This window comes from Triticum dicoccoides, chromosome 6B, assembly GCF_002162155.2.
Source record: "Triticum dicoccoides isolate Atlit2015 ecotype Zavitan chromosome 6B, WEW_v2.0, whole genome shotgun sequence".
Taxonomy (NCBI): domain Eukaryota; kingdom Viridiplantae; phylum Streptophyta; class Magnoliopsida; order Poales; family Poaceae; genus Triticum; species Triticum dicoccoides.
Window position 1 is genome coordinate 521,676,780 of NC_041391.1, and position 9,203 is coordinate 521,685,982.

Below are 9,203 nucleotides of genomic sequence, written 5' to 3' on the forward strand. Positions count from 1 at the left end.
TCCGCTATTAACTCTTGAAGCAACCAAACAATTCATTCACCCTTCTAACCTAAACATTGTAACATATAGTTGAAATGTCATGCATTATGATGAAACAAAAATATGATGTCCATTGTTGGGCATGCAACTAATACGCCACCATCTCCACTATTAACTCTTGAAGCAACCAAACAATTCATTCACGCTTCTAACCTAAATATTGTAACATATAGTTGAAATGTCATGCATTATGATGAAACAAAATATGATGTCCATTGTTGGGCATGCAATTAATATGCCGCCGTCTCCGCTATTAACTCTTGATGCAACCAAACAATGCATTTACCCTTCTAACCTAAACAAAAAATTGTACGACTTGATGGAAAAAAATATGAACAGCTCGCTCATGCAATTTTCTACAAATCCATCTCTAATGAAACACTATTTGCCACATTTTCTAAAGTAGGAAAATTATTTCGCTCAGAGAACAGTAACTCAACAGACTACGAGTTAATGATTTCCTCAACAATGAAAATACAAATTAATATAGTATTCTTTTAAATAGTGTCATGATTCTTCATATGCGTAACAATATATTTGGTATATAATATAGTACTCTTTAAAATCTTTGATGTATCACTAATGAACCATATAGAATCTCCGACAACTCCTTGAACTTCTTCCATTCGGAGTCATGTCGCTCCTTCCAGAATTTTTGAATCGCTAGTAAGGGTGCACGTGCACGCACATCTCAATCAACATATGTGTATTTCCAAAAAAAATCAACACATGTGAATTTAAGTGGAATGCACACAAGTACAAAATTGAGCCTGGATGTTACCAAAATATAACAATGCACTTAACATGTGTCAAAAAACTTATAATTGCGCTCAAATTCTGAAAACTTGCCATTTTGAAAATAACATGGTTTACTTATCTGTTCTCAAAGAATTATATAAGAAAATCTTCAAACCTTCCACATTCCGTGTCAGTATTTGTTTCATTCAAATACTGCTCTAATAAACTACACTTTAGCCTAAGATTAATGGCTTAAGAAACATAAATAGAAGATCATTACATGAATGATGTATGCATAGCATATTCCTAGCACGGTAACCCTGTGATATTGCTCTCCACTTGGTATGTGTTAGCATCACAACTTTACGTGCTTACTCAATCCAAATCATGTCCGGATGTGCATATGCTTCAAGCAAGCTCTGGTTCAAGCTAACCAACCCTGTTCTCTCTTGTTTCTATCAATTGCAGTCCTCCCGTCATGCTTAGCAGGCTCTGAAGTCCTGTTTTCCACACAAACAGTTAAAGGAGTTCATTGATCAGTGTCATAACAAAAATGATGCAAACTGATGAAACTATCAAGGTAACAAAGCTTCTAGACAAAACAGAATAGCCATTCAACCTCTCACGAATAAACAATATGATGACAATTAGTGCTATTATATATCAAATGGCTAAAGCTCAGGAACCACATGTTTTGAAATCAATAATCATGTAAGATTGATCTTCTCACCAAATTAGATAAAAAGTAGTGACCATCTTATTTTCAAGAGGCAACAAGCTCGGCTTAAAAAATGAATTAATATTTGTACGTTTATCAAACACCTGAAAGGTATAGTTTAATTAGTACCAGTACTTAGTGATTCTTTCTACCACGAATTTGGAGATATAGATATATAGAGAGGGAGCATAGTGTGCATCGTCCTTTGCTTATGTAGTGTGAGGAGCTACAGATAGAAAAAAGAAATATGTTTGGTACAGATAGATATAGAATGCAGTGCATCTTAACCAAATATGGACAAAGCGGCAATGGCTGTAAAAGCAATCACGTGATGAAAATTTTGCAAATGGGAACATGGAAACAGCAAGAGTTTCCATCTCAAGTACATTACGTAAAGGAACCCTAAAAATGGCTGCAAAAGCAATCACGTGAACGTGTATACTTCAATAATAGTAGCTTTTTAACAGATAAGGTTGTACTATTTCATCATACCTTATTAGCGTAGTAGTACGTCTTTCGAGATGCCCATACCCTGCGACCGATAACATACTCCATGTCGTTGCAGAAGAATGGAAACTGCGCAGGCAAGGCAAGCAGTGTAAGCAAAACTTGTATAGTTTGTCATGCTTTCCACAAAGATTGATAGGGATATCACTCAGATACCTCACCTTCCTGACCCAGCAAACAACCATTGTTCCAGTCTTTGTGCACCCGTTCAATGTCTCATGCTACAGAAGCATATTGACCCAAGTGTTCTTGATCCGAAAGTCATCATGCCAGAAGAAATCCCTAACAACACCCGGCGACACGTCTTTGAGATAGTGCTGCTGCAATACTGCGGCGGGCATTCTAGAATGAAACAAAGAGAACAAACATTTTAATCCTGAGCTCTATTATAGTATCTTGTATGTCTAAACACTGAATTACTGAACCAAATTTCGTTGCAACTAATCTCACGAATCTAGATCTCTCATCATCAATCCAAAAATAGTACAATAACTGATATAACTAGATGATACCCCGCACGTTGTTGCGGGAACTTTTAGTCACATATATGCACATGATATAATACATAAAGGGCAGCCCCAGTGCATGTAGCTCCCGCTTGCGCAGGGTCTGGGGAAGGGTCCGACCACTTTGGGTCTATTGTACGCAGCCTTTCCCTACATTTCTGCAAGAGGCTGTTTCCAGGACTTGAACCCGTGACCTCATGGTCACAAGGCAGCAGCTTTACCACTGCGCCAAGGCTCCCCTTCACATGATATAATACATAAACTGAATAAATCTTTTTGCGAAGTATATATATGATTTTAAGATGAAAAATTGCAACATGTTATTTGGGGTATGATTTAAAGGTATGCAGCCACACAACAAAGAAGAACACATTGTAGGAGCGATTCCGCGGGTCTGCTTCCATAATTCTGCACCTGACATGAGAGATCAAAATTAAGTGTCTGAAATGTAAGATGGATGCAAGTGCAAATAGTGCCACTGTACGTAAGATGGCTTTTTCCAGTGGTTTATTTTACATGGCTAGTCATGAAAGAAAATGTCAATTTACTAAGAACATATTTTCTATGATAGGCTTCTCTTTATACATCTCGGGGAATATTTGAAAATGGCAAGTACACTTCGTGGCCCTCTCTACTTTTAGATCAAGAACTTATCATACATTAAGAGACATGCTTATTATCTTGGTCTGTGATGACGTCAAGTCCAGAGACTAAGTTTGTACCCTATGTAGCTTCATCATATTGCTTATTGCACTGAAAAAAGAAGAGAATGCTCTGAATAAAACAACCATTCAAACCTCTGTCAACCTAAATGCAATTCATGAGTGTCTCAACGAAGGCAAGTTTCAGAGCATTATAAAGTCCTGAAACATAGAAATAATTACCCTAGTAATTAAGAACAACTATGTGAGACCATTTTGCTTCCTCAATCAAGGCATAATCGATTGAAGCAATGAGGGGTATCTTAATTAGCAAGTCATCGAAGAAAATCATAGAAGAGAAGAATCCTTCGCTCTACTTGAATATATTTTTATGCTCACTGAATTCTTCAGTTCCCAGCTCTTTGAAATTGTGAGTTCATCTCACATAAGAAGCACACTGATAAAACTACTTCTGCCCTAGTGAGTTCAGTTATCACATCAGAAACATACTGAATTGTTAGAGTTAATTTTGATTGATGTATCTGCATATTTAGTTTTCGTAATGCATGTAGCATAGATTAGGGAGTAGCTAGTCGACGAAGCTTCAACGGAGATGTGCGGAGAAGGCGAGATGCCATAGCGCCGTACGATACGGCGAGTACAGCGAGATGCTGATGGTGACGAGATGCTGCAAAGCTGTGCGATGTGGTGCAAGGAGAGATGCCGAGTGCCGTGTGAAGCGGCTGCACAAGATCTGAAGGCAACAACCAGCAAAAATGTTAGCCGAGTGAGTCGGTGAGTCAAGTAGTTACGGGTGCTGCAGCTAGTTAGCCTCGTGCATGTAGGAGATTAGCTACATGAAGTTTGTTGGTTAGTGAGCTAGCTAAAAGGTAGGATAGTTGATTGCATGGACTGAGCCGTGCATGCTAGTTGAGATAGTTTGTTAGTAGAGGCCGATCGGTCAAGTCAGTAGCCAAGTCATCCCTAGAGTGATTCTAGAAAGTTAAGTGATGGACGTGTGTTAACGTGTGTTAGTGGGTTAGTGGGCGTGTCTAACCCCTTGTGTATATATACCTGCATTGAGTTAATGAAAAAGGTTAAGGCCAAGAGGGCTGCTGGAGAAACAATGTAGCCACCGTGTGATCACCAAGGGAGCATCTTGGCAAAGCTTGTGTGTTCTTCCTTGGTGCGTGTGTGTGTGTGGGTGTGTGTTCTTGTGTTCTTGTGAGAAGAAGAGAGAAACCTCAGGAGAGTTGTGTGAGGTAGAATAAGGAGGCGGCGCCGCGGGGATGGCGGCGCCAACAATATCCCCGCAAAAAAATACTGAATAAAAAGTACGAGTGAGTTCTGATCTAACATTGTTTTTCAGAAAAGGAGGAGTTCACATCTATAATGAGCAACCTAGCAAGATATACGCTGATTTGGGAGAGGATGCCTAACCAAAGTGTTGACAGCGATCAGACCGGTAGGGCACGAACTATGGCCTATGGGCAGCAACGGGAAGAAGTCACCGAGATATAGTCATGGACGAAGTCGGCAAGGGCGACCTGGTGGCAGTGTGCTCAGTGGCCCAGCAACTGGGAGTGCCCGCGTACTGGGAGAGCGACCAAATGACGATTCAGTTGATCCGACGGATTACGGGATAGTTGGAGAACTACCGGCGTCCATGATGCCCATCCTCTGCCGTCGACTAAAGCGACAACTGCCGCCGGTTCACACCGTTGCTCACAGGATGTGTGGATGCGTTCATGAAACTGTGTTCGTGTGGCATAGCGGCGGCCATCCTAGTCAACAACTCCACATGAGAAGCACCCAGTCGCCCGGTTGCCCGATGTGATGTCCCACTTCCGGAATCATAAGCTAGGCTGTCAGAGAAGCTAGAGGGTTAACCTGCCAGACCAGGGGTAGTGCGGGCTCGCGTGCCACATCTTACCTGGAGTCTTCAAGATGATTGGAGGGAAGATGAGGCATTTTCATCTGCGATGTTTCGGGCCTGGATGCCTGTTTCTTCATCTTATGGATGCGTGGAGCTTGGCGCCGGCATGTCGTAGGTGGGGGCGAGTTGACAATCGAACGCCCATGAAGATAGCGAGGTTGCAGTTGTGGAGCTACTGCGGCGGCACGTCGTCGCATGTCTTGGAGGAGCTCCTGCTTGTTGTGTACGTGATCGCTTTGCGAGATGTCCATGAAGGAACCTATGAGGTCTCCATGAAGGAATGGGCGTAGATGAGCTAGATCGTGTGTGAACTATCAAGTAGAGATCAAATATTGGAAGGATGCTTTAGCACATACTGGAGGGAGATGGGACTCCACGGTTCGTCTGTTCCCCAGCGGCTCGAGCTCGATATCGTATTTATCTTCGATGGATCATGGATGGCTTCTCGGTTACAGAAGACGAAGAGGAACCAGTGCATACGGGAGAGTAATCACACAATTCATTAAAATAGAAAACAAAAGGGTGCCTTTATTCGGTGGAGAAGATGGATAAGATATTAATGGAGGGGGAGTCAATTGGCCAGGATTCATACAGCCATGCGTTGAGGGAAGCTAGGAAATCCTCCAGCGTGTGGAAGGCGACAGGAAAATGGATGATGTGGCGCATGGATAGTTCTCCTTATGCTGAGTTGGCAACTTTGATGAGGTGGATAGGCTGCATGTTGAGATAAATCAAGTAGTGGGGGTGAACTTCTTAAGTATATAGGATTTTCAAAAGTTCAGACACCCATGCTCTTGAATTTTAAGGCTATGTCTGAATCGACTATGAAAGATTACACACACAAAATTCTTCAGTTATGCAATCGCTCAACTAAAAAGCTCAGAAGGTTTCATTCATACCTCAGGATCCCTTCTCTAGGCTTGGTACCGCATTGTCGGCAATGTGTGTTCCATCATGTGTATGAAGGCCGGGCCGTCGTCCTTCTCTTCGACGACCCTGCATCAAGTCCAGGTGCTCACCTACAACTCTTCCTCCACCGGCGCCACCGAAGCCGCATTTACCATACACGACATACAATCAAATCACACACTATTCAGCAAAACTGAACCAGAAACCTCCAATTTAACTGAAGACAAGGTCAGGTATCCACAACCACAAACTAACTCCTCACCTGGACAAGTCCATGGTGGACTTTGATGTGTGTGTATCGAACAGGCCCTTGCTATGGCCCTCACGCCTGGGTAGTGCGTGAGTAGGGGCGCTGACCGGCAGGCGACGACCGTGGGGGTGGGGGTGGGGGCGGCGGAGATGGCGTGCATCGAGTGGGGCAGCGGCGAAGAACCGATGGGGAGGGCTTTCGTGAGAGGTGTGCGGGCGAGGGGAGCTGGTAGTTTTTTCTCGAGGTGTGTGGGCGATGGCCTTGAGCGCGACTGGGGTGCGGCCATCACGGCCACGGTGGCGGCGGGCTCAGGAAACGCACGATGACGCGCGCCGCTATCGTCCGCGGCGGTGGCCACAAGGGCAAGGCGACATCATCGTGGGTCAGCACCACTGTAGGCCCCGCAGTTGGCCACGTTCACGACGGCGTGTGTATCGGACGGGCGGCCCTCGCGTCTGGGTAGTTCGTGGAGGCTTGCAGAACGGACGTGATGGGTTCGAAGGGAGGCAAAACCCCTTGTGTGTATTTGGATCGGGTGGGGATTGGAAAGAATGCAAAGAAAAAACAGAATCGGGAGGATTTGTTTTTTGGGGACGAATTTGGAAGGAGATCGAGAGAGCGATCAAAAGAATGTGAGATGCCTTTGATCGTTGGTAGAGACTTAGTGTTCAGAAATTGATTAAAATTGATCATGATTTATTTCTTTCCATAAAAGTTATCAAATACTACCGAAAATTGATCTTATTGGCAGATAAAATCGGTTTAAATAGATCGTGGATAAATACGGTTTAAATGTGTTGGCGGGATAAAAACCGGTGGGGAAGGATTAACCGAAGTGAGGCGAGACTGCCAACTGAGACATTATAAGTAGATATCTGAATTTTTATTCACACTCATAACAATTGTGGATACACTGATTTGAATCTAAGCTATAAGAAAATACAAAGTACTTCCTCCATTTTCATTTACTCTGCATATTAGAGTTGACTGAGGTCAAACTTTGTATAGTTTGACCAAATTTATAGAAATGAATATAAATGTTTAGCATAACAAATCTATATGATGTGGAAGTACATTCAACAACGAATCTAGTGGTATCGATTTGTTATTGTATATGTTAATATTTTTGTTTATAAACAATGTCAAAGTGTGTAAAGCTTGACTTTGACCAAAATTAATATGCGGAGTAAATAAGAACAGAGGGAGTAACTTCTATGACTAATACTAGAAAAAGAAGGTGAGAGGTCCAATACTCGCACGAAAAACTTGGTGGGCCGATGCCCAAATTAGCGCTCGCCCACTCGCCAGACTCCCTCACACTACAGGAAACACCAACACTTGCTAGTTTAGAAGAAAAAGAAAGGTCTTTCGATATTCTATACATCACAAAATTTTTATTTTTCAAAAAAAATCACAAATTTCAAAAAATGTTCATCGATTATATAAAACTGGAAGTTGCAAATAGTTCTCCAATCTAAAATAAATAAATTTTGGAAAATGTTTGAGAATTTTAAAAAAGTTCATGGATTCAAAAAATATTACAAATTTGATAAAGTTAATGAATAAAAAAACAATTTGAAAAATGTTCATGAAATTCAAAAGGTTGATGGATTTATAAAAATTTAATGAATTTGAATGAAGTTCACGTATTTGAAAAAATGAGTTTCACATAGTGTTCATGGATTTGAGTTCACAAATTTTTAAAAAAGATTTTGGATATGGAAAAACTTGTTGTCTCTGAAATTCATGAAAAATAACAAAAAAGGAAAAGGTGAAGAGAAAAATAAAAAGCGACAATGAGTAGAAAACCTGACATAAGCTGCTACAAGCTTCCCAAAACTGGGAACAGTTTCAAGGATTATAGGCCGGCTGATTAACTACGGTCGGTGCACATGCCTTAGGCTGGTTGTAATGGGGAGTATCATGTGCATGCATGATACTAATATATGATACTATCTTCATAATGCATAGTATCATAAGTTAAAGCATCTCCACTCATTCGGCCCCCAACACATAGGCCGGCCCATTTTTAACAATTTGGGAACCTTCTAGGAGGTTCATGATTCATTTTTCTGTTTCTTCTTGTGTTTACTGTTTCTTTCCTCTCTCTTTTTATTTTTTTCTATTTTTTATCATTAAATCCGAAGTCTCCAAAAATATTTAATATATTAAAAATTTGTTGAATTTACAGAAATATATGAATTTTTTAAATCGAAAACTATTTGTGTTTGAAACTAATCCGAATTTTGAAATTTGTTCATGTTCTAAAAAAAGTTCCGTGTTTCAAAATTTTCTTCATCTTTGAAATATTGTGCGCAAGTTAACAATGTCTTGCAATTTCAAAATTTGTTCAATTTTTCAAAGTTTGGAGTTTTGAAATATGTTTGTATTTTCAAAATTTGCTCAAATTTTCAAAAACTTTCCAGAATGTCAATTTTGTTTCTCATTTTAAACCTAAAATGTCAAAATGTGTTCTAGTTTTTTAATGATTGTTTATGTTTTCAAAAAAAATGTTTGTGTTTCAAAAAATATTTAGTTTTAGAAAAATTCGAAATTTCAAATAACATTCAAATCTGTCGTTGTTCATAGTTCTGAATATTCTCGGGTCACCAAGGTTCGTTGGAACTTGTGGCTAGGCACGTGCGTTTCTAGACCTGCCCAGTTGTCCGCTGGTTGCGTGTGTCACGCGTCTATATGATACAAAATAGGAGGTCCCAATTTTGAATGGTCGTGTGTGCATTAATGTCACACAGAGAATTGGGGCAGTTGGGCTGGCCCAAATAAGATTTCTTTTTTTTATGGTATGTTCTTATTTTTTGCCTAAAAAAATATCCTTCTTTTCCATATTCTTTTTACTTATTTATTTTGACCTATTCATATTTTCAGCCATTTTGACATGCATTTATATTTGTGTCCCAATTTGTATTATTTGGAATATAGAAATTTATATACGACTCCC

General features: G+C 40.5%; 1 long non-coding RNA gene across 2 annotated transcripts; it reads right to left on the minus strand.

The window, feature by feature from the left end:
- Positions 1 to 907: 907 nt before the first annotated feature.
- On the minus strand, positions 908 to 6,441 carry LOC119326529. 2 transcript variants are annotated; one of them, XR_005158028.1, is made up of 5 exons: positions 6,257 to 6,441; positions 5,985 to 6,112; positions 2,164 to 2,344; positions 1,988 to 2,071; positions 908 to 1,277 (listed from the first exon to the last, which is right to left on the minus strand). It is a non-coding gene; the product is annotated as an uncharacterized LOC119326529 (long non-coding RNA). The 2 variants fall into 2 exon arrangements; XR_005158026.1 differs by having other exon boundaries at positions 5,985 to 6,432.
- Positions 6,442 to 9,203: the final 2,762 nt, after the last annotated feature.